Raw genomic sequence first — 19,530 nt, forward strand, 5'->3', positions numbered from 1 at the left:
AAAAAAAAAAAAAAAAGAAATTAAGCAGAAAATTTGGCCAGGCACAGTGGCTCACACCTGTAATCCCAGCACTTTGGGAGGCTGAGGCGGGCGGATCACTAGGTCAGGAGATCAAGACCATCCTGGCTAACACAGTGAAACCCCGTCTCTACTAAAAATACAAAAAATTAGCTGGGTGTGGTGGTGGGCGCCTGTAGTTCTAGCTACTCAGGAGGCTGAGGCAGGAGAATGGCGTGAACCCGGGAGGCGGAGCTTGCAGTGAGCGGAGATAGCGCCACTGCACTCCAGCCTGGGCGACAGAGCAAGACTCCGTCTAAAAAAAAAAAAAAAAAAAATGAAATTAAGCAGAAAATTTAAGAATTTCTTGAAACACATGAGGATGGAAACACAACATGCCAAAAACTGTGGGATACAGTGAAAGCAGTACTAACAGGAAAGTTTATAGCAATAAGCATCTACATCAAAAAAGTAGAAAAACTTCAAATAAACAACCTAATGATGAATCTTAAAGAAATAGAAAAGCAAGAGTAAGCAAAATCAAAAATTAGAAGACAAGAAATCATAAAGATCAGAGCAGAAATAAATGAAATTTAAATTTAAAAAATACAAAAGATCAACAAAAGGAAAAGTTGATTTTTTGAAGAGATAAACAAAATCAACAAACCCTTAACCCAACTAAGAAAAAAGAAGACTCAAACAAAATCAGAGATGAAAAAGGAGACATTGCAACTGATACCACAGAAATTCAAAGGATTATTAGAGGCTACTATGAGCAACTATATATCAATAAACTGGAAAACCTGGAAGAAATGCATGAATTCCTAGACACATACAACCTACCAAGATTGAACCATAAAGAAATCCAAAACCTGGACAGATAAATAACAAGTAATGAAATAAAAGCCATAATAAAAAATATCCCAGCAAAGAAAAGCCTGGGACCCAATGACTTCACTACTGAATTTTACCAAACATTTAAAAAACTAATACCAATCCTACTCAAACTATTCCAAAAAATAGAGCAGGGAATACATTCAAAATTATTCTGTATTGCCCTGATACCAAAACCAGACAAAGACATATCAAAAAAATTAAACAACAGGCCAGTATTCATGATGAACACTAATGCAGAAAATCCTCAACCAAATACTAGCAAACCAAATTCAACAACACATTAAACAGATCATTCATCATGAGCAAGTGGGATTTAGACCAGGGATTCAAGGATGGTTCAATATACACAAATCAATCAATGTAATACATCAAAGAAACAGAATGAAGGACAAAAAATTCCTATGATCATTTCAGCATCATTTCAATTGATGCTAAAAAAAAAAAGTATTTGATAAAATTCAACATCCCTAAAAAAACCTGGGTATAGAAGGAACATATCTCAGCATCATTGATCATCCACGATATGCAAATCAAAGTTACAATGAAATATCATCTCACCTCAGTTAATATGGTTTTTATCCAAAAGAAAGGCAATAACAAATGCTGGCAAGGATGTGGAGAAAAGAGGACTTTCACACGCTGTTGATGGGAATGTAGATAGTATAATCAGTATAGAGAACAGTTTTGAGGTTCCTCAAAAAACTAAAAATAGAACTACCACATGACCTAGCAATCCCACTGCTGAGTACATACCCAAAAGGAAGGAAATTGGTGTATCTAAGAGACATTAGCACTCCCATGTTTATTGAAGCACTATTCACAATACCCAAGATTTAGAAGCAACCTGTGTCTATCAACAGGTGAACGGACAAAGAATGTCTGGTACTTATACACAATGGAGTGCTGTTCAGCCACACAAAAGAACAAGATCCTGCCATCTGCAAAAACATGGAAGGAGCTGGACATCATTATGGTAAGGGAAATAAGCCAGGCACAGGAAGACAAACATTGCATGTTCTCACTTATTTGTGGAAGCTAAAAAATATTAAAACAGTTGAACTTATAGAGAGATAGAGAGTACAATGATGGTTACCAGAGGCTAGGAAAGGTAATGGTGGGGAGGGCAGTGGGGATGGCTAACGGGTAAAAAAGTTAGTTAGAGAGAATGAATAAGATTTAGTATTTGATAGCACATCAGCGTGACTACAGTCAATAATAATTTAGTATGCATTTAAAAATAACTAAAAGAGTATAACTGGATTGTTTGTAACACAAAGAAAGGATAAATGCTGGAGGTGGTGAATACTCCATTTACCCCAATGTGGTTATTATGCAATCACATGCCTGTATCAAAATATCTCATGTACCCCATAAATATATATACCTACTATGCACCCACAAAAAATAAAGATAAACGAGTAAATACCTAGATTTCTTGGCTGCACCCTCAGTTTCTGATTCGGCAGGCTGGAGTGGGGAGAAGGGGACGGATTCGAATGAGAGCCATGTCCAGTGCACAATCACAAGTAAAATAACCATTGTGTGAAGGTGCTGGTGACCAGTTAGACATGGTGCCACTGCTCAGCACCTCCTTCCTGCACTGGGTTGTGCTGGGGGCAGCATGGTGGGAGCAGGGCTATAAGGACAGGCTCTGGGACACGGTGGCCTGGCTTTGAATCCTGACACCACCACCTCCTAATGGAGTGATTTTGGCTAAGTTCCTTTTGGGAGACAATTCTCTGTGGGTCTCTGTTGTTTCTTCATAGCTTGTGAGCCGTGGTATTGGCCACCTCTGCTCTAGGACTCTATTTCCAAGGATGTTTCTATATTCAGTAGCCTTGGAAGAGAGAAAGTGGCTCTCCCAGGGCAAAGACAGAAGATTTGGATTCTCTACACTTGGAATTCTTCTGTAGCACAACCCACTGTGTGTGAAGGTGTCACCTGTTGGAATTAAGGTTAGGGAGCTGGCATAAACGCTGACACTAGATCCTGCTGTTGCTGTAATAAAGCTCAGCCCTGACCCTGACCCAGCGTCTCCTGTCTCCTGCCAGCACCCAGGACACTGCAGCAGACTAACTGTCTACTGGTTAGTAGAGTAAGATTCCAGACCCTTCACAGTTCCTGACAGTCACTTCATTTCTCTGTCTCAACTTACTCAACTGTAAAATGGGAATAATGAAAGAGGTGTGGGGATTACAAGAGCTGACACAGGTATAGGTCTTAGACTAGCTTCTGGCCATGTGTATGGGTTCAAATTCAGTTAGTTATTTTATCTACTCTTGTAAGCAAAGGTTTCAAACTCAAAAAAGGCAAAACACACTTTGGGAGGCCGAGACGGGCGGATCACGAGGTCAGGAGATCGAGACCATCCTGGCTAATACGGTGAAACCCTGTCTCTACTTAAAATACAAAAAACTAGCCGGGCGACGAGGCGGGCGCCTGTAGTCCCAGCTACTGGGCAGGCTGAGGCAGGAGAATGGTGTAAACCCGGGAGGCGGAGCTTGCAGTGAGCTGATATCCGGCCACTGCACTCCAGCTTGGGTGGCAGAGCAAGACTCCGTCTCAAAAAAAAAAAAAAAAAGGCAAAACAAACATCATAATAGGGGACTCAAAGCCCAGTAGGTGAGGAGATAGCCTTACGAGGGACTCTGAGTGAACTGAAGTTTCAAAAGCTCTGAGAGAACTTGAAGATGTGCACATGGGACAGTTACCACTGACAACTTCTAAAAATATTCTGAAGAGGCCGGGCGAGTGGCTCACACCTGTAATCCCAGCACTTTGGGAGGCCAAGGCGGGTGGATCACCTGGGGTAGGAAGTTCGAGACCAGCCTGACCAACATGGAGAAACCCTGTCTCTACAAAAAATTAGCCAGGCATGGTGGCGCATCCTATAATTCCAGCTAGTGGGGAGGCTGAGGTAGGAGAACTGCTTGAAGTTAGGAGGCGGAGGTTGCAGTGAGCTGAAATCGCACCACTGCACTCCAGCCTGGGCAACAAGATCAAAACTCCATCTAAAAAAATATAAATAAATAAATAAATAAAAATTCTGAAGAGAGGGGACAGAAAACTGAACATGTGAAAAAATCCCAGTTTCGACAAGATAGATCCCAGACACCGTAGACAGCCCAGTTAGATGTGGGCTCCTAAAATCATTCTAGAAGAGATGATTAAACAGATGGCTCATGAGCCTGTGGAAAAGAACACAGTGATCATTGGAAGCCAGAATGAATTCACAAATCACGCACTGTGCTGTACTAATAGTTTTTGACAGGATCATTGGATTAATCATCAAAATACTGTGAAAATAGCATAGCTTGATTTCAGCAAGAATGGGCAACATGGGAAGGAGGAATGCAGATTGGATGGGAATTGAAGTAATGCACCTATTGATCTGAAAGAGGATTCCAAATGGAGTGCCAGCTCTATCCTGTGAACTGTGTTTAGCCAAGACTTAGAGACAGAGAAAGCACGTCCAGGGTTGACTTAAAGCTGAGAAGAATCACCAAAGTGACACTGGAAATATTTCAACAGACCAGACCACAGCCCCAGCCCAACAGGCATATGATCAGTTCTTCTTTTGGTTCTTCACTGGTGGAGGACAGTGGTTACCTGGAATAAACCTGGAGGTTCAGTGACCTGCAAATGCAGGCTCAGTGGGAGCCAGAGATAAGATGCAGCCACAGGAATGGGGACTGTTCACACCGTGCTGAATTTGAGCCTCCTCTTCCTTTAACCCTTACGACCATGCTCCAAGTGGCAAGCCCTGCCTCCTTCTGACAGATAAGGGAACAGAAGCGTAGAAGGCTGAATAATTGAATAAACTGTCCTGAGGCCATGCAGCAGGTCAACAGCAAGGCCAGGATTAGACCCCAAGTCATGCAACCCCATGGCCTGTTGAGACCACACCACCACTGCCCACATCGCGGGCCTTCATCACACCACATTGATAGAGCTGCATCCCGTTCTCCAGAGTCGCTCTCCAGTCACATGACATGAGAAACTGCTGAAGAACTAGAACAAATCAGCCTGGAGAAGACAAGAAGTGGGGCATGATAGAGTCTAAACGCATTATCATGACTTACAAGACCTCTGCGCTCCAGGCCTTGCTCACCTATGAGGTCTTATTTCTGTCCCTGTTCCTCTACATGCTCCCTCTCTCCCCAAGTCCAGTCCTACCGACCTGCGAGCAGATGTCCAAACGCCCCTCCTCTCACACCTTGTGGCAGCTCCGCCGGTTGTTTCACCCTCCTCTCTGCCCTACTGTCACCTGGCCAACTCTTCTTACCAAACTCTGCTCCCTTGGGAGGCCACTGTTTCAGACCCCGGCCCGGGTCCAAGCCCGTCTCTCTGCTGCAGGGGACTGTCAGCTGTGGCGTCCTCCACAGACCACCCCTAATGTATTTCCTGCTCAGTGATGGAGGCTGTAACTCATCCACCCTCAGGGAACGTTCAAGAACAAGTTATTTTTAAGGCCCCTACAAATATTAAGCACATTATCAAAACTAACTTAGTAATTGAGATTTAACAAACCTAAAATACCATCATTGATAGATACTTTCCTAATGGGAATTTAAGGTTTTGTTTCCTAGAACCTCTAAAAATTCAACACGTTGGCGTCTGTACCCTAGGAGAGAATGAAAACGTCGTCTGCGGAAGACACACTCTCCTCAGAACAGGGCTTTCCCTCTTCCTTTCTGATGCAGCCAGTGGGGGGCTCTACTCTTGATTTATTCCATGTTTTCTGAGATGAGGTTCTTTCACTATTTTTAAAGGACCCAAATCAACGATGAACAACAAATTAAGAATTCTTAAAGTGCCTGGCTGAAAAACGGCAGAAAATCTGACAAACCTGAGACAGAAAATATTGCCTCTCTGGCTTTGGAGTTACTCAAATGATATCATATCAAAGGAAACAGGGTGTTTGTGGAACTGTTTGTTCCTTATGATCAAATCAATGAAATGCCAAATTGTCCACATATATGTCAGCTGGCACCCATCTGAGCCAGGACACTGCTTGGTAGGGAAAATGCCCTCCCTGGGACCACTAACCATGAGGTGCTGCTATGGACGTCCAGCCCCCAAAGATGCCTTTATTTGGTCTGTTTTGTGTAGCCACAAGAGCTTGGTCTCCTATAAAGTAAACCACGAAAGGCAAGATTAAATGGGTCCTGCTATGCAGTGTTATCGGCAAGCACTGTTTAAAGTCCTGGGTCTGTGATCTGCCAAGGCTTCTCAGAAAAGCCATACATGGTATGATTCTCCTCTTCCATCCTCATTCAAATGATGTTTTAATGGACAATAAACAGTATGCTTTATAAATAAGCAGAAAGCAGGAGGCAGAGATGTTGGGAGAGATGTAAAGACTGAGAGATTTATTCTCCACAAGAACGCCACCCAAAATCTAATTTTAGTCATTGGTTCCAAAGGAACTAGGAAAGGACCTTCAGGAGAGTACATGGGGGTGGAAATGAACCACCTTTTTAAGGCAGCTGCAGATATTATGGGGTTTCTTCTTGAGCTGTCATTTTTCTCTATAACCTGACCCTGTGGTTAGATCTGACCCTCTTAGGCCAGACTTTGGTGTATTCTCTGCTATTTCTCTGATCCCAGGAGTTCAAAGTGATTTTCAGGATGATGGCAAAGCTCTCTTCAATCCAAAATGTTTACAAAAGTAGTAAACGTTTTCTTTTACCATGTTCCTGCGTACTGTGAGGGCGATGTTTTAATTAATCAAAGATGCCCCCTCACACACATAGGCTCAGAATTTCTGCTTTTGAATTTCCACTTGTGAATCATGTTGTTAGAATGCCAGAATCTACGTTAATGCAACTTACACCCGTTGCTCCTATTTTTTTCCCTGACCCAGCTTCTCTTCCACATCTTTCAAACATTTAGAGTTCTCCTCCCAGATGAAACAGCCCCAGCTCCTTCAGCTCTTCCTTCCCAGATCCTTCAGCAACATGACCACATGGTGCTCACTCTCTGGGTTTGTCTCTGTCCCTTTAGAATGGGAGCCAGGAACTGGGCTGGGACCAACAAAGGCCTTTAGCATTTTACCACCATCCAAATGTCATGATCTCTAGGACAAAGGTCGTATCTCTAGGCAATCTTCATTACCCCTTACTACAAGGACAGGCTGCAACTGTTCAATAAGCATTAATTGGTGGCAATAAAATGCTGTGGTGGGGAAACATGACAGCTATCCAGCAAGCCAAACCCTACAACTGAGTTTATCAAAGTGTAGGTCCAAGTAGCTTTAAAGTGAATTTTAATTCACTCTGTAAAACCCTGCTTAGATAACTCAAACAGCAGAGCTTCTGCGACCTCACTGCCCATACAGTTTAGGGAGCTGGCCAGGGTCTGCACCTGAGATGTAATGACTTCAAATCTAGAGTTTTAAACCATTGTGAATTATACTGGACCATCTGAATTGGTTTAGAACAAAGCAATCTGGCAGACCCTTTTCCAACTCTATATTCCAAGAGATGTGTTTTGAGCTTTTTTGTTTTCTACATTTTCTGATATATTATCATTTGAAGTAGATGACTGGGTCAGACTAGACGGATTCAGAACTTATTATAAAGGTCACGGAAGAGTTTCAGCATTATAAAACTCACAAATAAGGATGTCTCTTCTATACACAAAAATATTTTCCAGAGAGGATATATGTGAGCATTATTAGATATATAAAGCTATTAAATCATATGTCAAAAAATGACTACTCTGAGTGTGCCACCAGTAGACTGAAATTTAACTGAGAAATTACTTTGGCAGAATGTGATTCTTTCTTCCCAGAGTGCTGGGTGTGGTGACTTGGATACATGGACAACCACGTAGCTACTGGATAAATGGTATCTGCACCACCCACCATGCTGAGGCCTTTCTCCACCTCCCAAAGGTGGATACACCAGATGTGGCTCCACACTTGGTCTCAGAACACTGTGGCCATTCTGAAACTGGACTCCCTTCTGAGCCATACTCCCTTTTCCTGACATCTCATTTCCAAGTACAATGTCATCAATTGTAAACTGGATAGACAGGCTCCCACCTGGCCTCAGGAGCCTGTGTGGGCCGGTCAGAGAAGGCCTCTTGCAAGAGGCTTATTTGAAAAGAAGTATAGATATGCACAGAGAGAGGTCAGACACATTGCATTTCCATGGACATCATCGTTATGCAGAAACATAGCAGAATCTGTTTGATAATAAAGTGGTTTGTTGAGATTTAGGATTTTATTATTATTTATTTTTAGAAAAAAGAGAAAATTTACAAGATGCAAAGGTCTCACACAATACATTATCACTGATGATTGCTCTCTTGACACTTCAACAAGGGCCCTGGCTTATGAATCAGCAATAAAAAGAACATGGACAGTGTGAGTGTGTTGGAGAACCCCCGCCATGGACACGCAGAATACACCACAGTGGACTTGATGACAAATGATGCTAGGCCAGCCTGTTCCAAAAGCAAGCCAAGATGTGGCAGAAACCAACAAAGCCTTTCTGTGGGGGGCACAAGCGCATGCCTTCTACCACGTGCGCACCCACCCCCCGAGCCACCGGCAGTGCCCACTGCCTCATTCCACCACAGCAACAACAGAAAATGACAAAATGGTCCTTTGGTGTTTTTTGCAGAGCCATTCAGGTTCCCAACTTCTCATTTGTCTTCCTCTTCATGTTTCAGTTCCAAATTCTTAAAGTAGTGTGGTGCTTAGCATCTTGAATTTTTCAGGATCCAGTTCTGCCCAATGATAACACACTAAAAACACCAAAGAAGACATGTTATTAAGAAGGATCCCAATATTTGCCTTGAGATTCTATTAGCATAAGCATATAAGAGTAACAAAGTAGCTGAAGATGTTTTCAAGCTCATACAGCAACACCAGCATCAGCGTATCACTTCACTGTAAAACCTGCCATGTTGCCATGTATAAACCCCAATATCTTCTCCTCAAAGAGTCTCCAGTTCATTACAGCTCCATTCTTAGAGCAAAACACACCAAGCCAAGTATCTGAAAACACTTCTAAATGGCTTTTGCATCAAAGAGAAGTCACCAGGCAAATTAGAAAATATTTTGAAGTAAATGAAAACACAACATATCATAATTTGTGATATTCACCTAAGGCAGGGCTTAGAGGGAAATTCACAGCATTAAATACTTATATTAGAAAAGAAAAAGGTTATCAAATCAATAATCTGGGTTTCTACCTTAAGAAATTAAAGAATAAAAGCAAAGTAAACCCAACACAAGCAGAGAAGGAAGAGAATAATAAGGAGCAGCAACTGATGAAATTTCAAACAGAAAAAAGCAAGAGAGAAAAAATAAAAATAAAAATATCAATAAAATAGATAAGTCTCTGGCCAGACTTACCTAGAAAAGAGAGAAGACACAAATTATCAATATCAGGAATCAAAAGAGGCAACGTCAGTACAGACATTACAGACATTAAAAAGATAAAAGGAATATATCATGAGCAACTTTAGACTCACAAATTAGACAACATAGATGAAATGAACAAATCCCTAGAAAAGAGATATAAAAGCATCATTTCCAAATCCTTTTAACAATGAGGGAGGTAGAGGGATGGGGAGCTTAAGGAAATGCAGGGATGGGGAATAAACTAAATGCTTCGTCTTGTGATATTTTCAATACCACTCAAAGGATACCTGACTCTTTGGTACAGAAGTCCAAGTGTCTCAGGTTTCCTTTTGTAATTCTGAGGCTACAACAAAAACCAGCTAATATTGCCGAGATCTGTGATGCACGCACTTGTCATCCAAGAGTTAAACTAAATCTAAAGCCTAACAGAGGAGTTTCTATTCCCTCAGATCTAGATTCTAATTGGATGGACTTCAGTAAAAGCAAAAGATTTCAATAAGAGTCGGTATGCCATGGCAGTGCCATTTCCATGGATGTGCTTCCTGATACACAGGATGCCTTCTTAAGAAAGGGTTGTATCACAAGCAGATGCTTCCATAGACTAACAGCCCTCATTCCCCTCCGCAGCTGGATAGCGAAGTCCCTGTGCATGACATGAGAAAGGCAAGCTGGAACCACAGCTAGCCCACGCTCTGCAGCTCTGTCTGCCACCATGTCCCCAAGGCCTACCCTCATACCCCCAAACCCACCTGTAAGAGTCCTGCACACCTTCCTAAGAGCTTTCTAAAAGACAACCAGTGGGTGGAGAACAGACAACATCGTTCCTGGGGACCATATTACTTTCAGTTTTTAGTTATTAGAAACAACCCATTTGTTATTATATTATGTGGATGATGTTAACCCAAATTAAGGACCTGGGGACTATTCATACTTCTTTCCCTACCTTCAATACCAGTAACTGAAATTATGGAATTGTTCCCCACACTGACCTTTGAGAAACTTCATCTTCTTGGCACAGATTAAAATCTTTGGTTTTGAACTTAAGATGAGCTCTGGAATCCTGGTTGAATGTATTTTTCTTTTACATTTACTTCAATTAAATATTCTACAATATTCTACATTTTTAATGCATTGTGATAATAAATTTAGTCTTCAAATATTTGATGTGCAGATGGAAATTATAAAGCACACAGTAAAAGAATGACCTAGAGAAATGCTCAAGATATTCTGTTAAATGATAAAAGCAGTTGCAACTTTGTAAAGTTAGAGAAACAGATGTAGAATTATCTGTTTAGAAAAACTGTTCCAAAGCACTATGTTAATAATAATTATCATAGAATGATAAGGTGGCAGATGATTTTTATTTTCTTCTTCGGGTATTTTGGCATTTTTTATACTTTCTATGAGTGAGCGTTAACTTTGTAATAAAAAAATGGCTTTCAAAAGAAATTTTATATGATAAAGATGATTTAGGAATTTCTATTCCCTACTAGAGAAACACAGAACTGGAAGAGATCCTGAGAAGTTTTCGCCAATGGATTCTCAAAGTTTTTAGGTAAACTTCCTAGGCATAAGAACTTTAGAAAGCATCTAACCTGAAGGACAAACCATTCAGTATACCTTTAGAATTAACTCTGCTACTACCAGGAACACGAATGGGCTGGCCTAATCATAAGATCAGTGTTAGTACCATGAGTGATTTGTAAACTACATACAAGAGATTTTTGGCCAGCAGTGGACACTGTTCCAGCCGAAAGCCACTGCCCACTACAATACATGGATTGGTCAACAGACATTGCTCTCTATTTCTAGTCTCACTTGCTAAAAATATCTCTTCTTATTTTCTTGAACTATAGAATAACCCAGAAGCCAGGGTGCTGGCCACCGACCGGGAGTAGCTGGAGACCACGCAGCTCACACAGCTGGAAGCATGAATGAGGAAGGTGGGAGTGAGCTATGTGCGAGGTCCATCTGCCAAATTAGAAGTGCTGAGCAGAAGTCCTGTTCAAGCTAAACACATGGTTCTCCAGAAAAGGGTGGACCATTGAGGCTTGAAATTCAGAAACCCTGGATAAGGGGTAATGTGCCTCCCTCTAAGAGCTACTGAAGGGATGATGTTTATTTCCAAATGCATGTACGTCACATGAGCTACTGAGGACAGACATGACCTGGAGGCGGGGCACACCTGACAGGCAGTAATAAGAGATGCCTGATACCTGAGCACCACAATTTCATAGTCTTATGAAAGAAGCTAGGGGAACCACTAGTTTCCTCCACCTGCTGTAGTTCTCTTTTACTGCCATCAACCACCAGGGACAGTGAAGAACATCTCCAGTGAGGACAGCCCAGGACCAGAAGAAAAGAATCCCTTCACAGCCCATGTAAACACTAAATCCCTCAAAGACTTCCAACTGACCCACTTCTGGCTTCAGGCCATTTAAGCAACCACAGGATGCAAGTGCTAGACTTAGAACACACACATGCCACAGATCTGTTCTCCAAATCACTGTTAAAAGGATCAAGATTTTTTTTACCTACTTATTTCAGGTCTTAGCTGGTAATTGCATCTGAATTCATTTACCTAGAAAAGTAAGGCTGTTCTATGCAAAAACATGAGAGTTGCTAGGAAGTTATCAATGCAGGCTTCACTCTGACCTTCTAGCACTGTTAGATTCCAGCAAGCTCCCTCCATTGAACTGTCAAAGCAGAGAATCTCTTCCTTTGCTTGAGAGCTGATGGTCCTGACTACACAGATGAGAACATGAAAAGAATCATTCCTAATTATGAACAGAAAGTTTAATGCAATGCAATAAAACAAGCATGGGGAAAAATTCATGTCACCTGAAAGTGGTAGGAACAAACTCTGATAGCAATTGGCTTTTATTTTTTGGCTCTAACTTATTCTCCCATCTATTATTTCCCATGTATACTGTGTATGTATGTGTATGTGTGTGTGTGTGTGTGTATATATATATGTGTGTGTGTATATATATATGTGTGTGTATATATATATGTATATATATGTGTGTGTATATATATGTGTGTGTGTGTATATATATATCTCAAAGTCTTCTTTTTTTTTGAGCCAGAGTCTCTCTTCATTGCCCAGGCTGGAGTGCAGTGGCACGATCTCAGTTCACTGCAACCTCTACCTCCTGGGTTCGAGCAAGTCTTCTGTCTCAGCCTCCTGAGTAGCTGGGATTACAGGTGTGCACAACCACACCTGGTTAATTTTTGTATTTTTCATAGAGATGGGGTTTCACCATGTTGGGCAGGCTGATCTTCAACTCCTGACCTCAGGTGATCCACCCACCTTGACCTCCCAAAGTGCTGGGATAACAGGCATGAGCCACCACACCTGGCCAATGTCAGTCTTATAGTACTGAAAGTGGTTCAGATGATAGTGGTTCAAAATCATAACTTGATCCCTATAGGTTGGTGCTGTTTAGTTAAATTTTCTGCAATGATAGAACAGCAGCCACTAGCTGTATATAGCTAGCGAGCACTTGAAATATGGCTACTGTGACTGAGAACGTGAATTTTAAATTTTATTTAATTTTAATTTACATCTAAATAGCCACATGCAGCTAGTAGCTACTGTATTAGAGGGCACACTCTAAATTATTTGTAAGCCTAGCTCTGCACCTTAGCAATAGACAGAATCACTAATCATGGCCAGCTTCTTGCCAACTTATTTTCTAATAAATAATGGAGGTGGAAGCCTGTGCATAGAGAAAATCCAGTCCCACTACTGGTAAAGTAACACAACATGCATACTCTGCATCAGTGAGGAAGCAAACCAACTTCATGGATAGCAAAACTCCAGAGTGACACTTAAGGTTGGAACAGTAACCTCCAGGTAAGAAGAAAAAGAATGGGGCAGACAAAAATATTTGAAGAGATATTACTTAAAATTTCCCCAATGTATTGAAAGGCATAAAGTTACAAATTCAAAGTCAGTGGACCTAAAAAGATCCCCAGAATCAGACTGGGGCTATGACACAGATGTTGGAATTACAAGACAGGGAACTTTTTAAAACTATGATTACTATGTTAAGGGCTCTAATGGAAAAGTAAACAACATGCAAGAACAGATGGGTAATGTAAGCAGAGAGATGGAAACTCCAAGAAAGAAACAAAGGGAAATAACAGAAATCAGAAACACTGCAACAGAAATGAAGAATGACTTTGATGGGCTCATGAATAAATTGGACACAGCCAAGGAAGAATCAGTGAGCTTGAAGACAGGTCATTACAAACTTTCCCAACCAAAAATAAAGAGGAAAAGAATGGGAAAAAAAGAACACACTATCCAAGACTGTAGAGCAATTGCAAAAGATGTGCCATGTATATAACTGCAATACCAAAAGGAGAAGAGAGAACAAAGAGGAAATTGTGGAAGAAGCTAGGGGTATTGAAGTATTAATGGCCGAGAACTTTCCAAACTTAATGACAGACATTAAATCACAGATCCAAGAAGCTCAGAAAATATCAGGCAAGAACCACACCTAGGCATGTCATATCCAAACCACAGAAAACCAAAGACAAAATTTTGAAGAAGCGGGGAGCTGGGGGTGGGGTGAGGAGAACTCACCTTACCTACAGAGCAATAAGAATGAGAATTACAGGGGACTTCTCATAAGAAACTGCAAACAAGGAGAGAGGAATAAAAATTTAAATATTGAAAATGTTTAAATATTTCTTTCTCTCTCATGCCTTGGAAACTCAAAGCTGCTCCTCTAGGGCTGTGAGGCTCCTAGGGCTCTTTCTGTTTTTAAAGAAAGGCAAATCAAAAAAACAAAAAACAAAAAACAAACCAGTCTAGAAGTCTATACCAGCAAAATTATCCTTCAAAAACAAAGGAAAGGTTGGCCATGGTGGCTCACTCCTGTAATCCCAGCACTTTGGGAGGCTGAGGTGGGTGGATCACTTGAGGCTAGCAGTTCGAAAGCAACCTGGCCAACATGGCAAAACCCCATCTCTACAAAAAATACAAAACATTAGCCAGGCGTGGTGGTGCATGCTTTTAATCTCAGCTACTCAGGAGACTGAGGCACAAAAATCGCTTGAACCTGGGAGGTGGAGGATGCAGTGAGCAGGGATTGCACCACTGCACTCCAGCCTGGGTGACAGAGTGAATGAGGCTCCATCTCAAAAAAAAAAAAAAACTATGTAAGGTAATGATAGTGACAATGTATTGAGTGAGTATCGCATATGTCAAGTGAAATGAATGATAGCAATGTCACTGGGAATAAATACACTGTTGTTATAAGGGTGCCTGTTACAGGTGAAGTGGTAGAGTGTCATTCAAGGTGGACTTAGACTAGTTAAAAATGCATACTGTAAACTCCAGGGCAACCACTAAAAAAAAAAAAAAAAAAAATTGTTTTAAGTTAAAAAAAGATAAAAACACTACCCAGAGACATAGCTAGTTTTGTACCATGAAATACCAGCACACGGATGTGAAAATGTGGTATGAATGTTGATTACAGGGAAGCAAAGTGAAGCTCGGAGAATGAAAGGAGTCCTACCTTATATGGTGAAAAGAACAGTGAAAAGGGATTGAATACCTTTTCAACAGAAACACACACACACACACACACACACACACACACACACACACACACACACTCAGCTGCTCTAGCTCATTAGGAAGAAGTATGTTCAACAAGGACATATCTTACTATTCAGACAAAGGTCACATTGAAAAAGCAAATACATGGCAGCTTCCAAAACACTTTCTTGTTTGGTTTTAAGTGTGTTGCCATTTGCAGACAGAAATGTGGGGTGCCGGTCAGGAGCACGCTCCTCTCGCACCCTAATTACAGCAGCTAAGTCAATACTCAAATGGGGCAATCCTTGACCCTGCAATCAAATCAGAAACCACATTCTTTTAGTGAGAGGTGGCCCTAGCGCCTTTAGTGGTGGCCAGAAAGGAGAAATAATAGAGCTGCATCCTCATAGGAAACCTCGAATCCTCCCAGCAAGGTGAGAGAGCCTGAAGGATTGAGACAGAGGACAAAAACACAAGTTAATTTTAGCAGTTTCATGTCCACTTGGTAAAATAAGAAGCAACATTTGCAATGTGATAGAGAAATGTCAGTGCCCTGGAAATGTCCTCCGAACCATGAAGGGTTTTGAAACATTTTCAAAGAAAAATATGCCCAAGATCATGCAGTTTCTCATTCAATTTTCTTTTGCCTTTTCTTTCTCTCTCGTGCCTTGGAAACTCAAAGCCGCTCCTTAGGGCCTGCCAGATTCCCTAGGGCTCTTTCTGTTTTTAAAGAAAAGCAAATGAAAAGTGCTGCTTCCTTCATAGTGAGGGGGCTGCTGTTGTTCTGGGGACCAAAACACATGCCAGGGTCACCTTCTGTCTGTCACTATTTAATCCAGCTCTCATAGATATCTGAATATTTGGTGGTGATTTTGTGGCCTACTGTGATGACAAATTTCATCAGAAGGGAAAACAAAACCCATGGGCAACAAAAAACCCCAAATACATCATTGGAATACCAGTTGTCACTTGGTTCTGGTCCCATTTAGGGTCTTCAAATCCAGAAATATGGCTAAATTCTCGGAAGCAGGAGCACCCAGCCCCGCTCTGGTCCTCTGCTGGTTGTGGGCGGCTCTGAAGGACTCCTCCCTGCCTGGACATCTGTCCACGCCTGACACCGTCACTGCTGACTCTGATGTAAAGAAGTATAACTGGATGCCTATGGTAAACTGTCAATAAATGGTTTTCCTTGTGCATTTTGTCCAAAACACAGACACTACCATATACATTGGTATAAACAAAACGTGGCCTCTGTCTTTTCATGGGCCGATCTAAACTTGTTCATGAGCCTCCATGCGCTGAGTAGTAATAGGGGGGTTCCTGAGCATACAGAGACTCCATCTCACCTTAATGTCAACAGTACTCTGGGTCCACAGTGTCCTCCATGGCAGGGTGGCTGGTGCGGCTCAGCACCTGGGCCCTGGCACTGCACCACTGAGGGACGGCGGGCTACTTGAAGTTTGGTGTCTCTTGCTCAGGGACCCAGGGCCCTCTCTGGCTGACCTGGCCTCGTCTCAGTTCTCACCAGCACGTTTCACTTAGTCTCAGGTCTCATTAATGACAGACCCCTGCAAGTCTCATCTAGGAGGCCAGTGGAGGTCACAGCTGAGACCTGGAGGGACTGTCAGGGCTATGAAGAGCTGAGACCATGACCCCCCAGCTCCTGATGAAGCTGCCCCTCATGGCCTCTGCAGCCGGCTCACCTCACCACTACTACCCAGGACCCACAGTCAGCCACAGACCCAACAAGGTTTCCTCCACACCCTCCACCAAGCAGAGGTGTGGAGCCTTCCCTACCCCACAGCGACTCTGGGCAGCACTCTCACAGGCCCTGAGGCCTGACTGTGTCTTGCCACCACCTCACTGAGTTGCAGCTGCCTCCTGGAGCCCTTGAGCCACCTGCACTGCTCTCCCTCCAGAATCCCCTTCACGGCTTCCAGGTTTCCTACAACCCAACCCCCATTCCCCCACTCCAAGGATCCCAGCCTGGAGCACAGCCAGAACATGCCAGGGGCCTCCAGCTTCTCCTCCATCTGTCCCTCTGCTCCTTCTCACTGAGTCTCCTAACCTGAAGGCTGAGGCCAGCCAGGAACTTCCCTCCATTGCTCTCTTCCTCCCCTTTTGCCTGCCTCTTCCCAAGGGCCACCATGATGGCATGGCTGCAGTGAGCCTGACTTGTAGGGAAGGGGAAGGAAAAACACAACTGCCTCCTCCTTTCCAAACACTGCCCGTGGGGTCTGCTTCTCTTGCCGCCTCCCCTCTGTGGCTGGCCCTATTTGGCTGATTCACAATAGCACCACTGACCCCAAGTTCTATCCTACCCAGTCTGCACTACCCTGAGAAGGAAATAAGTTTTGAAAATGTCATTAATGTGAGAGAAGCAAGAAGTAGATACCTACGAGTCCATGAGGATTTCCCTCATAAACTTAGATGTTGGGAAAAAATATGCAATGTTCATGCCTGCCCTTCTTTTTACGTGCTCAGTTTTCCTTCTATGAGCATGGTCTCCTGTACGTTCTGTGACACACGCAGTTACTGTCGCCTCCTCTGCCCATGAGACCCTCGGGTGTTTTTCTTGCCCACAGAATTAGCAAAATTACTCCCAGGCTACCCAGGGGCCACAGAACACTAACATCCATGGTGTATTCTCTACAGGAATTACTCTGAGGCCAAATCTAATGCAAATAGAAGTCTTTGAGTTGTTATGTTTTACAAGAATTTTAAAAGTAACAAAACTCTCATCAGAGATTAAACCCCTTCAGAGATTAAACCAAAGATTTTCAAAGCACTGATAAGATATAAAGCAAAAATCAAGACATTAAATTTATAAAATGTATTAGGTTAATAATACAAACCAGGAAGGAATCGGTTAGGTGGTATTCAAATTCTTCAAGCTGTTTTGAAAATACAAACCTCCAAGGCACCTGTGAATTTGTATTTGCGTGTGTGTGTGTGTGTGTGACCGCCAGTGTGCTTAGCTTGGTAATCTGGGTCTGGTTGCTGGGAGACAGGGGCTCGTATGTTTCTCCCTCTCCCATTCATTAAGCTCATGATGGGAGTCTAAACATTCTAGTTGTTTGTTTTGTCTGTTTGTTTCTGAGACAGAGTCTTGCTCTGTCATCAGGCTGGAGTGCAGTGGCGCAATCTCGGCTCACTGCAACCTCCACCTCTCAGGTTCAAGCGATTCTCCTGCCTCAGCCTCCTGAGTAGCTGGGACTACAGGCGCGTGCCACCATGCCCAGCTAATTTGTGTGTGTGTGTGTATTTTTTGTAGAGACAGTGTTTCATCATATTGGCCAGATGGTCTCGATCTCCTGACCTCGTGATCCGCCCGCCTTGGCCTCCCAAAGTGCTGAGATTACAGGCGTGAGCCACCACGCCCAGCCCAAGTTGTTTTGAACCTGTTGTTAAGGTCCCAATTCACTGCACGAAAGGCACAGTCTTCAACAGAACTGGAAGAAGAGACATGGGCCATGCCTGAGCATTAAGGCTGAGAAGCTGCCCTGAGCCCCAGGAGTGGAAACTGGAGTGTCCAATCTGTTTTGCTTCTGGACCAAGTAACTACTAAAACTTGGCCTAACCAATGTCAATCCCTGCACCTTTCATTCAAGGGACAGGAGCAGTGCTGGGATGCTCTCTCCGTCATGCTCCCCTGTGAGCCAGGGAAGCCTGAGAAAACACAGAAACATGGCGGGGAGGGAACGCGCCTGCTCCCGCCCTGCCCGGGCTGCTGGGGCCAGTTCCAGGCACCATGACTTCCACCTGCCTGCCTTCCACAAAGCACTGCTGAGGGAGATGAGTTTTCCTCCAATTGGAGAAAAACCATAGAACTTATTCACTGTCACCCAAAAGTCAGCAGGATGGAGATAAGACCTCGACGAGTTTCTGAATTACTGCTCGACCCACTTAACTAGCACAACTGAAAAAGTATCTTAAAGGGCCCCTCTGTGCTCTGTCTTCACTTAGCACGTTTCACCTCTTTGGATTAAGGATTTCTGGACAGATTATAAATCAGAAGCACCAGCAATATTTGTGATGCCAAAACTGACCACCAACTTTAAGCAAATTATCATGAAGTTTTGGAGGGGCGGGAGTGGAAGTTTTATGTGACATCCCTTCCCTCTGAAGCATGCTTCAGCGTCCCATGCATACATGAGATACATAAGCCAAGGCTGGTCACCACAGTGCTGTTGTCTCCCTGCACAACACTGGCAGGAAAACACAGTGATGAGGGAACAGTCAAGAGGACAACAGGACTCACTGGCCAGCCCCTCCCCTAAAACCATCTACGAACCAACAATCCACCCTTCCTGAGCTCTCCATTCTGTTCCTCTCGTCTGCATATCTATTTGGGAGCCGGTGCCACTGTGCCCAACTATTACTAACGAATCTTTTTAAACATTTTTTTTAAGAGACAGGGTCTCACTCTGTCGCCCAGGCTGGAGTGCAGTGCTTCAATCGTGGCTCACTGCAGCCTCCAACTCCTGAATTCAAGCAATCCTTCCACCTCAGCTTCCTGATTAGCTAGGATGACAGGCAAGCGCCACCATGCTCAGCTAATTTTTTTTTTTTTTTTGTAGAGATGGGGGTCTCACCATGTTGCCCAGGCTGGTCTCAAAACTCTTGGGCTCAAGTGATCCTCTCGCTTCAGCCTCCCAAAGCGCTAGGATTACAGGCGTGAGCCACCACACCTGGCCTAATATAT

General features: G+C 43.1%; 1 long non-coding RNA gene across 1 annotated transcript in view; it reads right to left on the reverse strand.

Moving 5' to 3' along the window:
* Positions 1–8,092: 8,092 nt before the first annotated feature.
* The window catches only part of LOC108536593 (uncharacterized), a 136,123-nt gene continuing 124,685 nt past the window's right edge, over positions 8,093–19,530 (reverse strand). Inside the window, exon 3 of the long non-coding RNA XR_001887559.1 lies at positions 8,093–8,649. This is a non-coding gene — a long non-coding RNA (uncharacterized LOC108536593). The remainder of the gene's footprint in view (positions 8,650–19,530) is intronic.

Source organism: Rhinopithecus bieti, unplaced genomic scaffold, assembly GCF_001698545.2.
Source record: "Rhinopithecus bieti isolate Rb0 unplaced genomic scaffold, ASM169854v2 scaffold_641, whole genome shotgun sequence".
Taxonomy (NCBI): domain Eukaryota; kingdom Metazoa; phylum Chordata; class Mammalia; order Primates; family Cercopithecidae; genus Rhinopithecus; species Rhinopithecus bieti.